The sequence below is a fragment of the Dipodomys merriami genome, unplaced genomic scaffold (genome assembly GCF_024711535.1).
Source record: "Dipodomys merriami isolate MVZ:Mamm:240054 unplaced genomic scaffold, mDipMer1.0.p SCAF_6, whole genome shotgun sequence".
In the NCBI taxonomy this organism is placed as follows: Eukaryota; Metazoa; Chordata; class Mammalia; order Rodentia; family Heteromyidae; genus Dipodomys; species Dipodomys merriami.
The window spans coordinates 35,562,848-35,579,808 of NW_027206179.1; the positions used below are offsets into that span (position 1 = coordinate 35,562,848).

General features: G+C 36.8%; 1 pseudogene; it reads right to left on the reverse strand.

The window, feature by feature from the left end:
- Positions 1-15,799: 15,799 nt before the first annotated feature.
- LOC138813519 (small ribosomal subunit protein eS25 pseudogene) lies at positions 15,800-16,182 on the reverse strand (annotated as a pseudogene).
- Between the last annotated feature and the right edge of the window lie 779 nt (positions 16,183-16,961).

Genomic DNA, 16,961 nt, shown 5'->3' on the forward strand with positions numbered 1-16,961 from the left:
AAGCATGCCACACCCTAAAGACAAGCAAATATCAACCAAGAATAGTGTACCCATAAAGAGTACCTTTTAGAAGAACATTTATACTACTTTTTATCCATGATCATTTAGAGGGGCAGTACTGAGATTTGAACTAAGGGCCTTGTGCTTACTAGGTAGGCACTCTGCCACTTGAACTAAGTCCCCAGATCCTTATCCATGATCTTTTAAATATTTATGTACATCTTACATATGTATATAGTACTGAACTTGCTTGACTCTATTGTTTTTCTGTCCATTCTTTCTCATGTAGCCTATGTTGTCTTTAATTTGCAATCTTCCTGCTTTGACCTCCCTAGTACTATGAACAGAGATGTCGACCACCATGCCCAGCTTTATTAAGATAAAATTATTCTCATCATACTACTAATATATTCTGCATTAATTTTTACTTTATAACCACTGTTAACTACTTTTTATGTACCTTCATTCCTTTATTTTTAAATATCTAAAGCATTTTTTGTTCTTTTTAAAAACAGACAGAATATTCTAAAAACTTGACCCAGGTGTATTTATCCTAATAGATATTTGACAGTTATTTCCATATCTGAAGAATATATTAATAAATATACACAGAATCCTTCACTAATGAGAACAAAATATGAAAAAATTACACAGAGTAAGAGCAGTATATTAGACTACCTAAAGAATTTTTTAAATGTGGTACCAAAAAGTCATAAATTCATTGGAAATTGAAATGTCATTGGTAATTGTGACCTAAAGTAAACACAATGATAAAATATTAATATAAGGGCTGGGTAGGCTCAGAAAGACAAAGGTCATATGTTTTCCCACATATGCAGAATCTAGACCTAACACACACACACACACACATACACACACACAATCATGGTTGTAACACTATTTGGGGGCATGAGAGAATTTAGGAGAGTGAATGATGGAGTGGGTAATATTGAAGTACATTGAATATATATGAAAATAGCATAAGGAAACTTACTGAGAGCTATTAAAAATAAGAATGAAGGATGAGGAAAAGAGAACAATAGAGTGGACTAATCTGATCAAAGTACAATATATGCATATGCAAAATACCATACATGTATATATGTGTATGTAATAGCATACACTAATAAAAAAAGATTAGGACTGCAGGTATACCTCAAATGGAAGAGTGCTTGCCTAGCAAGTGCAAGTCCCCGAGTTCAAACACCAATACTACCAAAAACAAAAAACAGGATAACAAAAGGAAAAAATATATATGCACACACACACACACACACACACACACACACACACACACACACACACACACACACACACATATCTAGAAATATAAAGTAGAGTGAGGAGAATGAAGACCTACTATAAAATGTTCATGCTCTTGGCACCAGTGGTTCATGCCTGTAATCCTAGCTACTTAGGAAAACTGAGATCTGAGGATCATGGTTCAAAGCCAGCCTGAGCAGGAAAGGCCATGAGACTTTTATTTTCAAGTAACCACCAGAAACTGGAAGTAGAGCTGTGGCTCAAGTGGCAGAATGCTTGTCTTGGCTGAAGAACTCAGGGACAGCACCCAGGCCCCAGAGTTTAAGTCCCAAGACAAAAAAAAAAAGTTTATGGAAAACACAGATAAAATGGAGAGAAATTCAATTTTTTTCCTAAGAAGTAAGAAATCAACACCTCCATCCAATGCATCTATAATTTTATACAAACATGTTATTTTAAATTTTTCAATGGAAAAATAAATCAATTATGAACTTTTTAAAAAGATTTTTTCTTTGCTTATTCATTTGCAGTGCCGAGGGCAATTGCAAAAAAAAAGTGTGCAATACATAGTAGAATAAATATCACCTGCCTTAAAATATAGACAGAAGACACAGTAGCTGAAATATTGTTATATTGATCCTAAGGTTGTACAGATGTTCCACAATATATGCAAGAGATTTAAATAGAACAGAGTGGTATGGAATAAGTGTTTTTTACAGAAGACATATCTTTACCTACCTCAATAGGAAGAGGCCTATGAATTACTGAGAAAGAGTAAAGAACTTGTGTCTCTCAAACCAATCTTGTCAATTCCATTATCTGCCAGTGATAAGAAAATAATTTATTTCACTTTTTCTAATTATCAAAACAATCCAAGGATACTTTCTGCAAATTAATTTAAGTTGGGGATGCACAGTTTAATGAAATGTCAAAAGGGATTCTGCACCTTGCTACATCACCTTAAATTTTCTTTCTTCCTTATTTTTCCCCTGTACATTGTCAGTATGAGTGGGCTGTTCATGAATTTAAAGGAATCTTCATCGTGGCAGAAGGGATGTTTTTCTCCATGAGGAGCCTCTCTACCCTGCTGAGAAGTGGACCATCTCAGCACACTAACTGCACACTGTGCAGTCAGAAAAACATCTGGAAACACTATAAATAATCACTTGAATATTTAACTCTGAGGGCAAGAAACTCTCCTTATTAATAGATATTTGTTGGCATTTGTGTAAGATTATGAATTAGAGCATATAGATTTAACTACTCTTGATTAAGTAGGAAAAAAATCAGAATCCTTATTTGCCTGTGGGAAAAGATAATCAGACATTGGAACTTGAAGCACCTTGAGAACCCTTATACTATTTTGAGTTATGATCCAAGGCCACCAATGATGATTGGTTCATTACGTGAAAGACATCTAAATCATAGAGAAGGGCTAAAAAGAAAAGCAAAGAAATAGCAATTTCAAATAACAACTCAAAAGAGGGAAGGAAGAAAGAACTGGTTGATGGCCCTCACCATTGGAAATCAATCACCAGCACACATCAGGGTCAGTTTCTGAATATCAGACTGAGTTTAGGAAATGAGCAGGAACACATGTACATTCAAAAACTTAATATAGAGTCAGGCATCGGTGGCTCACATCTATAATCTTAACCTACTCAGGAGGCTGAGCTTTGCAGATCATGGTTCAAAGACATCCTAGGCAGGAAAGTCTGTGAGACTCTTATCTCCAATGGATCACAGAAAAAGACAGACATGAGACTGTGGCTGAAGTAGTAGAGAACTAGCCAGGGTGGCTGGGAAGGTGGCTTAGTGGTAGAGTGCTTTCCTGGTATGCATGAAGCCATGGGTTCAATTCCTCAGTACCACATAAACAGAAAAAACTGGAACCATGCTGTGGCTCAAGTGGTAGAGTGCTATCCTTTAGCAAAACGTCAGGGACAGTGCCCTGACCCAGAGTTCAAGCCCCAGGGCTGGCAAAAAAAAAAACCCAACCCACAAACAACTTAATATTTATACCTATCTATAATATACAAAACATAAATACGTTCCACAGTTTGCCTCACCTCAAACCCTCTAGAACATGCATTTAAGAGGCAAGAAATCTCTGCTTGCAATGGAGAATGCCTTCCTTCTGTCAACTAAATCTCAAATTGATTTATGACAGCATGACCATAAGGCTCAAATGAAAATTTCTGGGGGAACATTTTAAAAAAGGAAACAGTTTTTGTTTGCCATTTGTATTTCTTTTTCTATCCCTCATTTCAGAAATTAACCAAGTTATCAATCCTGCAACTAGAAAAGTATGAAGTCACAGTACATCATTCAAACATTGAGGGATGATTTCAGGGACTGACAAACACTGAAATCTGTCCAAAATGGCAGGTTGAGCACATTATCAAAAGGTTTGTTGTCATCATTTGAATAATAGGGTATTAGTTGGAAGTTTTGAAGGTGACAAGTGCTTTCATGTCACTCAGAGAGGAGGCATTAGAAAAATATCTGGAATTAAAATCACTGGGGTATAGAGCAAGTTAGTTTGTTTGAAGTTAAATGTGCAAATGGATAAGACACGCGAGAAAATTGTTTTAAAAATGTAACCAGTATCCTGAACCAGGGCAATTTGTAGGATGTAATTCACTGAGCAAATGTATTTCCTCCTTTTACTAGTCATTTACATTGCTCAGTGAGTTAGATTTCCCCTGCCTGTGCATGAACCAGGACAGTTACAAGACAGTAGAACGTAAGCAAAAGGCTTGGATTAGTTTTAAGTCAGAAGATGGTCTCATTTCAGTTAGATGTCTAGTCTCATAGGCAGATATTTGTTTCAACTTCCACTGGGGAAGAAACAGGGGTTGGGGGAAAGAGGGTATGGGTTCTCTTCTGCTTTCTCTTCCCAGATGACTAATTGGGATGTTTTAGGGCTCTGCAGTTGGCATGTGGAGAGCTAGGGAATAGATGTAGGTGGGAAAATACTTGTTCTCATAAGCCATCTTCTTTTTAGCTCTGAGTCAGGTAGGTTGAAATCCACTTTTCCACTTATCGGTGGGATTCCTCTGTTCATCCCTAGCATTTTACTGCCAGTTCTCTTGATACAAAGAAGGAGGTTTCCCTCAGGCTCCTCTTTAATCCCTGGAAGCCTTTAGCTTCCCTCTTCAAAAGTTCTGTTCCTCAGCTCCCCACCACTGTGATAATGGCCTTTTTTCCCCCAAAACTTTAATTTTATTGTCAAGGGGATGTACAGAGGGGTTACAGTTATATAAGTAAGGCAGTGAGTACATTTCTTGTCGAACTGGTTATCTCCTCCTTCATTTTTCTCCCTATTTTCCCCCACACCCAAATTGAATAGATCATTCCCAGCATAATGTCTTGTGAATATCGCTGTTGCATACCACCTTTGTTACCTGTAGTCCTTAACTCCAATACGGAAACTATGGAAACTAGTCACATAAGTAAGGCAGTGAGTACATTTCTTGTCGAACTGGTTATCTCCTCCTTCATTTTTCTCCCTATTTTCCCCCACACCCAAATTGAATAGATCATTCCCAGCATAATGTCTTGTGAATATCACTGTTGTATACCACCTTTGTTACCTGTAGTCCTTAACTCCAATACGGAAACTATGGAAACTAGTCACCTTTCCTTTGCATTGGTGCAATAGTCCCTGTTCTTGTTTTTCATGCTAGAATAGTAGAATCGCTAGCAGCCGGTTTTCTGCCCCTTGCAATCCTCAGGTAGAACAGAGATTAATGAAGTTGTCTGGGACCCGTTGGCACTCTCCACATTGCCCCTGTGGGAATGGAGAGGAGAGAAACAGTTCACCCAATTCCTCTTCCTGGGCAGTGGTGAGTGGCTCACTGTACGCTAACAATAGCCTGCAAAGTCTGTCTCACACATTCTCTCAGATATTTCATCTTCTCAATGGGAAGGAGAGACCTCATATAATCTTCAGCATATACGTTTTTCCCAGTGCTACCTGCTGAGTTATCTCATATCCCATTTTAGAATCAGGCACCTGTCATTTCAGGGAAAGGTAGAGAAAATGTCAACCTTTTAGAAAATCAACAGTATGCATGTATCATTTCTGGAGTCTAAATCCAAGGACTTAGAATCTAGACTGGAATTCTAATAGCTATACAATGAATGTAGTAGAGTCAAAAAAAATGGACACTGTTTTAGAAAGAGTAAATGTGATATACTTTGAAGGTAAGAGGAAGGTAGGCCTTTTATTTTAAGGCCTGCTCTACTATCAAGAAAAGTGATCAAAATGAAAGCTTATGGAACAAAAGAAAAAGATAATGAAAACAGAATGTCAATACTTTTCAAAAATATGTGGTTTTCCTTTTTCACTTTTATCTTTTGTTTAATTTTTTTGGCGGTATTGGGGTTTGAACTCAAGGCTTTGTGCTTGCTAGAAAAATGTTGGATCACTTAAACTTCACCTTTTGCCTCTAGTTAGTTTTTTGAGATGTAATCTTGGTTTTTCTCCCTTGGACACCCTTGAATTGTGATCCTCCTATATAACTGTATAACTGAGATTAAAAACACACACCACTGTATCTAGCTTATTTAACAAGATTAGGTTTTGTTAACTTTTTGTCCTATGGACTTCAAACTGTAATCTTCCCCCTCTCTGCTTACCAAGTAGCTAGAATTACGGGTATGAGCCTGGCTCATTTGCCTTTTAAAGGTTAAATTTTATTTTCTGTTTCTATTTCAAGAAACTCTAACAAAGAATTTTAGATCCTAGAAATAAAGTAACTGTAACATATGCCTGTTCCAAGAATACTACATTCTTCTCTCCTATAATAAATTGGATATTCAGATAAAAATAGGTTGATTTTTGAGGTACTAGAGACTGAACCCAGAGCCTTGCATTTGTTAAGCACTCTATCACTGAGCTGCATTTGTAAACAGAAAAAGTACACTGAAGAAGTTCTTGTTCTTATTCGTTTAGGTTTGCATTACCATGTGTATATTAAGGATTGGTTTTCAGCATATTTTTTTTTAATCCATTATTTGTATTTCCAGAGTATTTTTAACAATTCAAAGAAGAAACCTTCATTTCTTTTGTTTGATCCTGTTATGCTTATTGAGTAAAATAAATAAAATAATGGTTTCTTGGATGTTACTGTATTAAGGATTTAACTTCCTCTGAGGAAACTATGGACAACCCATCCACAGCATGTTGAAAGCTATGAGTCACCTGGCATTGACCTTGATGTGTGTACTTATCTAAACACCACACATCTGTTCTTTCTTTTCCAATAAATGGACCATATGCCCCTTGACTCACATACAAGAGCACAGTGTTCTAAAACAAACACACTAGAGTTAATTTAGGGGATAAAATGAACTTTGAAAAAGACTCATGTTTAATGCTTGAACTGTGACAAAGCAAAATTTATTTCTAAATGTAAGAGTGACATTTTATCTCTTCTCTACTACACTGCTAAACAAGCCAGTTTAATAATGTAATGTTTCAATAAAGCTAAAAAAATCTAGCTAGATAAATTTAATTTCAAACAAGAAATTTTTTAGATACTTCCCATTATATATTATACTTGAAATCTTTTCAACCATACAATTTTATATTCTTAAGCCAGTCATCAGTCATTGAAGCCTTAGGAAAAAAAATATGAGCTACCAGTCTGGAATGTACAAGTTAACAATAATTTTAAGCACATCCTACATTTGAAAAAATTTACAAAAGTATATTTACAAATATGCTTTTACATTATTGACTTTCATTTGCTTCTATAACAATTTGTTCAGGTAGGAAGAAGTACTGATATTAAAACTCAGAGTTTAATAGCCCAAAGCCACAATTACAAAAGAGAAGACAGAACTTGAACCCAGGTCCTTTGCCAAATCACATGTAGGCCCTACACAATAACATGAACTCCCATTCTCGTAAATCTGGTAAGATACATTAAAAATTGGTCAGGGTGGTTACATCTGGGAAATATGGGATGAAATTACAGGGATACTTCATATCTTTATACCCTATATCTTCCATAGCATTTAAATTTAGTTTAAAATTCATCTTATTTTGACCAGATAAAGTTACACAATGATAAAGCTATTACATTGTAACAATGTACAAAACACTATGTTGAAAATGAACTTTACAACTTGGGGGGGTAGTTGTGGAAGTGGGAGGGAAGGGATGGTAGGGGGAAAATCAAAGGAGAAGGCAACAATACTCAATAAGAAGTGTACTCATTACCTTGCTCATGTAACTGTAACCCCTCTGTACAGCATTTTTACAATAAAAATGCATAAAAAAAGGAAAATCACTATTTGAGTTATAAAAAACAATAACAACAACAAAAATCAAGAACCAACACAGATATTTACAAACCAATAAAATACTTTTAAAATCCTTTTTTGGGGGGGGAGGGGCCAGTCATGGGGCCTGAACTCTGGGCCTGGGTGCTGTCCCTCAGCTCTTCAGCTCAAGGCTAGCGCTCTACCACTTGAGCCACAGCACCACTTCAGCTTTTTTTCTTTTTGCTTATGTGGTGCTGAGGAATCGAACCCAGGGTCTCATGCATGCAAAGCAAGCACTCTACTACTGAGCCACCTTCCCAGCCCCTACTTAAACATCCTTAAAGGAAGAATAAACACGTAATAGTCCTGTCAAAGTTACACTTTACCAAAATTTTAAATAAATAAACCCTGGCCATAAAAACAATGTGATAATTAAAATACTGGCTGTCATTTAGGATTCACTTAGACAAGTGTTTTTGTTTTACTTTTTTAATATGCAAAAGGACTGTTTTAGGGGACAGGTTTTCCTCTGTCTCTGTCTCTGTCTCTGTCTCTCTCTTTGGTGCCAGTCCTTGGACTTGAACTCAGGACCTCGGTGATATCCCTGAGCATCTTTTGCTCAATGCTAACACTCTACCACTTGAGCCACAGCTCCATTTCTGGCTTTTTTGGTAGTTTAATGGAGATAAGAGTTTCATAGACTTTCCTGCCCAGGATGGCTTCTAATTGCAACCCTCAGATCTCAATCTCCTGAGTGGCTAAGATTACAGGGATGAGCCACTGGTGTCCAGCTTGGGACATATTTCTTACTACTTATACTTCAATGGCCATTTTGATAATTAAGTTAAAAATGAAGAAACTTTAAATCATGTTGTAAACTAACTTCTAAGAGTTTCTCCCAAAAGAGAGAGAAAAAGACAACAACAAGAAGCACAAAACCCAGAGAAACAGAAAAAATAAAATTACTTAAAAATTATGTATTTAAGCCGGGCGCCAGTGGCTCACACCTTTAATCCTAGCTATTCAGGAAACTGAGATCTGAGGATAGTGGTTCAAAGCCAGCCTGGGAAAGAAAGTATGTGAGACTCTTATTTCCAGTAAGCCACTTGGAAAACCAGAAGTGGCACTGTGGCTCAAGTGGTAGAGCACTAGCCTTGAGCTGATAAGCTAAGGGACAGCCCCCAGGCCCAGAGTTCAAGCCCCATGACTGACAAAAAGAAAAAGAAAAAAAACTTATGTATTTAAGCAAAAAAGGTCAAAAGCTATGTATGTACATATGACCAGATAAAATGATGCTAAGCAAAATGAACCCCAATTTAGGGACACAAGTGGTTTTTATCTCTGTTGCTGTTATTTTTAATGTATTTATAATGTACTATATGATTTTTTTGTTTCTTTTGTATGTTATTCCCCCACGGTATAACCCTTGTTTTCACTGTATTTGATTCCAGTGCCCTGCATCTTGTTTATAAATTTTTCTAATTTGGGGAGGGGAAGGGAAATAACAAAATGCTGAAACAAGGATACAGGTTGACCTATTGTAACAAAGAGATGTACAAGACACTATGTTGAAAACGAACTTTACAACTTTGGGGAGGTGGGGGAAAGGAGGAGTTAGGGAGCTGGGGAGAGAAGGGATGGTAGGGGAAAACAAAGGAGGGGGTAACAATGCTTGAAAGGAAATGTACTCATCACCTTACTCTGTAACTGTAACCCCTTTGTACAATTAAAAATTATGTATTTAATCCAATAGTCAACAGTATGGAATAGTTTTCTTAATTTTGTCACATTTAAACAATAGGGAATTGCTAGTATAGTCTTCCTCAGTCCCCTCAAGTTTCTTATTCCAGCATTCCAGGTCTATATCTGTGTGTGTGTGTGTGTGTGTGTGTGTGTGTGTGTGTGTGTGTGTGTGTGTGTAAAGATATCTGTATGTATGTCATCCATAGTGAAACAAATAGCACACACAGACACATATCTGAAGTTTTGGGGTCTACTAATAAGAGGAATAAGGACAAATTTGTGTATTCCATTCTTCAGGCAGATGTAGAATAGATTTTTAAATATGCAAATGACCTGCCTGCAGGGTGGTAGTGGCAAGAGATTTTTGTTTTCATGATAAACAAGCCAATTTATTGTTCTGTAATAAGAAGTGAGACTTTTTATCATGCAAATTAAAAAAAAAACTATGTCAGCGAAGAACGAAGGGGCATTTTCTTCCTTTAGGCAGTTACATGGAGGACCAGGTTCTATGAAGTTATTTGGCAAATGTGAAGTCCAAACTATTCTTAAGGTCTACAATACATCACGAATTTGTCCCACCACAAGAAGAGCCCACGCCCCAGAAGGTTAGAGGTTCTTCCCTACCCCTTCCTCTGGCTGAGCTCTAAGAAGTAGTGACAAATTTTGGAAGGGAGCAAATTTCAAAGGGAATTTTACATATCCTTTCTAAAGTTAACATGTAAAGAAGATGTTTTTTTCTTTTTGGAGTTCTGGTTTTTAATGAAAGTACCTTTACGTCTTATTTACATAGAATATTTTAAGTAGATACAAGAAGAATGAGATTATTCTTTCTTCTTCCAAAGAAGCAAATTAACTTAATACAAAAGAATAGACAAAGAGAAAAATAGAGGTATCCAGGAGAGGTGATTATATTAGAGAAGTAATAGGAAAAAGATATGTTAGCTAGAAATCAAGGGTTGAAATAGTTATATAAATAGACATGGAGGCCAAACTTGCCAGAATTCTGAGATGAAGGAAACTTTGTCCCTGTGAGGATAATGTAAATTTCAAATGAGAGCTGTAGAAAATGATGATGAAAAGAACATGAAAGAAAAAAATTTAAGGTAAGCTACATATCCAAGAATCTCCTAAGAATTTTCTTGTTTTTATTCTAAATTTACTATATTTAGAAACTTTATCACTGTAATTTCCTATGATTGAAGGAATATGTATAAAGCTTTCTTTCTTTTCCTTAGTAACAAAAAAAATATTTTATTACATTTAACTAATTGTATAAAGGGTTTAGTATAGACAAAAAAATCCATGATTAAGAAATCCTTTAAATATCTGAGGTGATAGTTAAATCATTCAAGAATAAGGATGTGAACAGCAATGGTAAAAAATAAATCTTGCAAGGATAAGTTGAAGCAATCATAGCCATATGTAAATATATATCAAGTAATATCAAGTGCTGAATTACCATTTTAATGTAAGCTTATACAAGAGAAAAGTCTGTATAGGTTTATAAATGTGCAATAGTTGTAACTAAAGTTATCAAGCTTTTGATACTGAATTAGCCAGAATCATCTATGCATAATCACTTTAATTATGCAAGTAGATTGTCTAAATTATCTTCAAAGAGCTCATAGTGTTAAAAGTATTTTGTCATATCTTTATTCGTTTATCCCAGTATTGGAATGTGTGAAATTAAATCAATTAGATGCTATTGATTTCACAAGTTTAGGCAGTAATGTAGGTACATGGAATTGCTTTGTGGAGAAAGTGGGATATTTGTTAAAAGTAAGTATGTAGTTATCAGATTAACTAGGCTTTTGTATATATCCAAGGACTGGTAGTTTAAAAAGTTAGATCTGCTAGAATGGATAAAAAGTATCATGACAAATTCATTTAACAGCTGTGCATTTCATTTTAGACGTCACACCAATATGGCAAAAATATACGAAGAGGAGGCAATGGGTAATAGAAAGCATGTCATGTGGGCTCAAACTAATTGACCTAACAGACACAATTTAATTTCTTTAAGTCAGAGTTATTAGCCCAATTTTGGAATCCATAATTGTAATTGAATCATTAATGTTAAAATTTGTATACATTTGAGAACCACAGCCATTCACTATCAGCACAGCATAGGAAAATTATATTGTTCAGCTATCTTCACTAATACTATTTTATGACACTATTCTATTCCAACAAAAATGTTATCTCTATGCATCTATCTATCTATCTACCTACCTATCTACCTACGTATCTATCAATCTATCAATCAATCTATCTATATATATATATACACACACACTTTTTTTGTTGATGTTTCATGAACCCACAATAAGATGTGAGCATTAGAGAATGGACAATAGATATTCAACTTCTCAGAAGCTAGCCTGAAACTATTCTCATTACTCAGTGGACCTGATGATTCCATTAGGGGAGAGACAGAAATGAAATTATACTGCACTACCCACCAGTTAAGACTGAAGACTATATTATTTCTCTTGCATAGGTCTTTTGATCTACATGGCTTTAAGCCTCATTTTCTTATTTATTTGTATCTCTACATAAATATTACAGCCTGGAAACATCTTTCATCTTCTTACTCTATGCACTAAATATATTATGTCATGAGATTATACTTATATTGTATCTTCTTACTATGTACTAAGAGTAGATCTTTGCTTTTCTTAACTTATATTTTGATCTCTAACACTTTGAATAGTATCCAAGACATATTCATGTCCCATACACATTTCTTGAGCCAAATATAAGAGTGAAGATGACAGGACTCTAGATACATGATGACAATGTGGGCACCTGTGGAGGCTGGTCACTCAGCATGCTCATGGACTTGGGAAAGGTCAGTTCTCCAGGTCAAGGTGGAAGGTCATCTTTGGGACTAGGAATGTGGCAGAGGGTAGGACAAACATTAGGCACTGACATTGTGAACTTGGATGCATGAGAGCAATGTCACCTCCCCAGACAATGAAGATGCTAACATTCCCAAGTTTCTGGACCACATTGATGTAACCATAGTGACTGACAGTAGTAATTGACCACAGGCTCCTCACTGACCATAGCGAGTGGGTCCTTACAGCTGGATGTGATGTAGAAATACAGACGAAGAGCACATTTATTGGAACTTAGTATCAATGGCCTTAGCAACCAAACCTCTAATGTTTGATATTTTTCACTCAAAAGAGCCTCATTGGTAGTGAAAAGTGAACAGTGACAACTGTTGATTAGAGTCTTCATGAATTGAACCTCTGTTCTCTACCCTCAGGGTGATGCTAAGTATAGAAGCAGCCGTCGACTGTACAAGGCATGTGCTCTGAGTCACGTGGCTTGTGTTGGCATCCAGCTGCCACCTACAAGATGTGCCATTGCCAGTCCCCTCAAGACTTCACCCTTGCTTCCACCTCCTCGCAACATACTCAGCCCTCTCTCTTCTTCGTGCCTTACTTCACTTTCTAGGAAGTGGTCTTGGAATGGCATATACTTCAAAAGGCTGCAGAATGAGTCGCATGAGGCAATGGAGCTTTCTGGAGTGGCTAATAACTGCAGAAGAACTAGCATTGGCTAGTTAACTAACCATACTCACTCAGGCCAAGTCTGTGTATACTCAAGTCTCCTCTGAGATTCTAAATGGACAAAACCTGCTGTTTTAGCTATCTGAGTTCAGAATTCTAAAATGCACCTACTTTTCCTTAGTCTTGCTCTATTCTTAATCATACTCCAAGGACATCAAGCTGACACATACAAGTTCTGGACATGTATTTTGATGAACACATATACACATGCTGAATGTTAAGTAGACATTATTGACTTGAAAAGGACTACTCTCAGAAGGTAGTCCCATCTGTATATGACAAAATCACGTCCCTTCTTGCATGATTCATTAATATACCTGATCTCCACTCATTTGCCAGCTAGGATGTCTGAGCAAAATTTCTACTATGAAGAAAGCCTCTCTATTTCTCTTGGACTTTTGAGGGCTGAAATATAAGATGCATTTCTACTTCTGAAGTGATCTAGGAATAGATAACTGTTTATTTTGTACAAGGTTTTGTTTTTTCAGGCTTTGTTTGGGCTTTGTATCTGTATCGTTCCTCTTCCAAATGTTCCACATGCTCTGAGAATCAGACAACAGATTGAGAATGGCCTAGAATCCAAGAACGATGTTCCATCCATCCCAGGGAATGGAGACTCATCTTCACAGTTTTATGAGGCATACATTGTAAAAGGAATGCATCCTGGGTGTTCAGAGACTGGGGAGGTTCCAGGCCTACCTTAAACTATTTAGGTCAGAGGCCCTAAGAGAGCTGCCCTAAATGGCCTGAGGAGTTTATATGCATTTGTCCTAGCTCCTCTGAGGGATCAGATCTGCTGTGTAAGTCCAGCCTGTAACACAGGACTTTCATACCTTGGGAACAAGGCATAGAACTGGCAGAGGCCAGTGGACTCACCACCTCCCTCTGTGATCATTCAATCAGAATTTCACACCAACAGGAACATTTTAAACAGATCATTTTCTTTATTACTGTCTGGGGGGAATGCAGTGCTGAATCTCCTACCAATTTCAATTGTACAGGATAATCCTGCACACTGCCTACAAAGGAGCATTTCTGAGTAATGAGAAAGTAATTTATCAAAAGCAGGGAATTGGTGTGCACAACACTGAATCTGAGATATAGTCATTATTCTTAAGTCTCTGTCACATGTTAGCATTGTGCAATGATTTCCACACGTATAGCCTTAATGATGTTTATAAAGCAAATTTGCTGTTATTTTTATTCTGCAATGAAGATGCCAAAAGCTCAAAATTTTATCTGCAATGTTAAGTGGGCGTGCATGTTTTGTTGGGATTTGAATTCATGTCTTTTTCTTTCGCTGAAGACTAATAATAATAATTATTATTATTATTATTATTATTATCAACCATGTCTTAGTCCAGCCCATGACTATCCAAAATAAAACCATAAATTGGGTAACTTATGCACAACTGAAATACGTTTTCTCAGGTGAGACGTACAAAATCAAGGCAACTACAGATTCAGAATCTGGAATGGGCTACTTTCTCATAGCAGACATTTTCTGGTCCTGCCTTTTGGTGGAATGGACAAGGCAACAAAGCCTTCCTTTATAAAGGCACTAATCATTAGGTAATCATTAAATAATCATGAGGGCCGCACCCTCATGACCTGCACACCTTCTAGAGCCCCACCTCCTAATATCTTTTTGGCCAATAAGACTCAAAAGCAAATTCGAGAGATGGCTCACATGCATTCTGTTCACAGCAAATCACCCTTGAGAAATACAACACCACTGAAAGAGTTTATATCTAAGAAACCAATTTTAGGAACAGAGGGAAAAAAATGAGATTTTATTTCAGAATTCAGTGGCCTTGACAAGTACAAGAAAACAAGCAGAAATAGTCAATAGAAATATTTGTGCCCAAAATAAGAGTTGACTTGTTTTGTGCTCAGTCAAATCTCCTTTGTATTATGTGTTCATCTTTGAACATATTTTTTCTTCTTCCTTTAAATAAAACCAACAAGCAAACAAGAAAAAACCTTCGGCATAGTTAAATTTGCATTTTTAGAAATTTGTGGCAAACTTTGGCAAGCCTTTCCATGTAAAAGCCAAAAGATTTTGCTATCAGCTTGGGCAAAAACTTCTCAGCCTCCGAGAAGTGTGTGTGACTCAGAGTTAGTCTCATGACAAGACCATTTCACAGTCCTGCTGACAGGGCAGAAGCAAACACAACTCTTTCTGACTGGTAATTTCTCCCCTTTGTTTGATTCCTTGTCTGCATCATCTCCCTTTCCCTAGAGTCTTTGAAATCAAATGAAGAATGACATGAGAAAAGAGTGCATTTCAGGATACAGAGTTTGACTCTTCTAGCCTATTGATTTGGGGTGCCATGTAGATTTGATATCAGCCATAATTCAGTATCCACCAAGAGTCACTTCCATTCTTTAGGTCTGTGTTTCTGAGATGAGCTACTTTAGATTACTGATGGCTTTTAACTTGGGTAGGAATATGGAAAGCCTGTTCTGGAAAGTTCATGTAAGTAAAGGAGGAATTAAATGATCTGTTGCCTAATGAATTTTTGAGAGAACTTATATAGTAAGGATGAGGGCAAATGGTCAATAGTATTTGGATACTATATCCACTACAGTTTAGCTCCTTTAATCCAAGTCAATTAAATTCTCTGTAGTTCAATTTCTCTGTCTGTGGAATGGATATAATAACACCAACTTCAGAAATTGCTCCAGTATTTAGACTCAGTACAGATAGAGCATTAAAGCATTCCTCTCACCCAGTAAGTGTTCATGTTCCTATTCAGCATGTTCAATGATCCGGACATGCACATTAGTGTGGGACTGAAACATTTCATTTTGCATTTTCATGTAAATGATGAAAGCAACTTATCTGTCTCCAAATATTATTTCTCTTTAATTTTAAAAAAATTTTTGGTGTAATAAAGTTTTATTTTTCCAAATGTACAGTTGGTTGGATCTGTTCATGCATCTTCACCAGCGTTGGGGACATCTCCACCTTTACTATTTCTAGTGTAAATTATTTGAGCTCTGTGCTTTGAAGCTAACTTGATGAGTCTTTTACTAAGCAGCTCCTTAAGGGCTGCCCTGGCCAGGGAGCCACGAACCAAATCCTTAGCCTCTCAGAAACCACAGCAGGGGTTATGAGCTTATAGTAGGGAAGTTCCTTACAGAGTTTGTCTTACATGGCTTTGTCAAACAGGATGAGGTTGTTGAGCTTGTTCTGAACTTGGCCTTTGGACCACTTCCTCTTCTTGGCCTTGCACCCAGACTTGTTTACTGGGTCCTATTCCTTCTTGGCCAACTTCCCAGCATCTTTCTTCTTCTTGTCGTCCTTGCGTGGCATCACGAAGTCTGGAGGGCAGGAGGGAGCGCTGTGGCTTGGTCAAGATATTGGGCAGAAAAAGTGTTTCTCTTTATTAACAACCTCTTTTACCAAAGTTATGATCGGGATTCTAGAATGCAGGCCCAAATTCTTCCTCTTAGTTTGCTGACAGAGAGATCGTATGTTTCAGAAATTTGTATTGCATTTCTATGAGACTTTGATCCAGTGCTTTACCAGCTGTGAGTAGGAGTCAGAGAAAAATTACTATTAACAGTTGGAGTCACTATTCAGAAAGGCCTTCGTCAGGAAAAGAAAATTTAGTATCTCTGTGGTGGTGCCAGGCTTGAATTTTAAGTGACTCTGGCTAAGAAACACCCAGATGAAGGAATGCCAGAAAATCAGATTTTTTTGTTCTTATGGAAAGTATTCATTATCACTATCTACATAAAAATGAACTGTGGCTTAAATATCAGGTAAATCTCCAGAAGGTGCTGCTTTATTATTATTTTTATTTTTATTTTTTATTGTGAAAATACCATACAGAGGGGTTACAATTACATAGGCAAGGTAATGAGTACATTGTTGCCTCCTCCTTTGTTTTCCCCTCCCATCCCTTCCCCCCTCCCACCTCCTCCTACCACCTCCCCCAAAGTTGTACAGTTCATTTTTAAACATAATATCTTGTACATCTCATTGTTGCAATGGGTCCACCTGTATCCTTATTTAAACAATTTGTTTTTTCCCTTCCCCTCCACAAATTATACCAACAGCAAATACAGTGAAAGCAGGGGTTATACGGT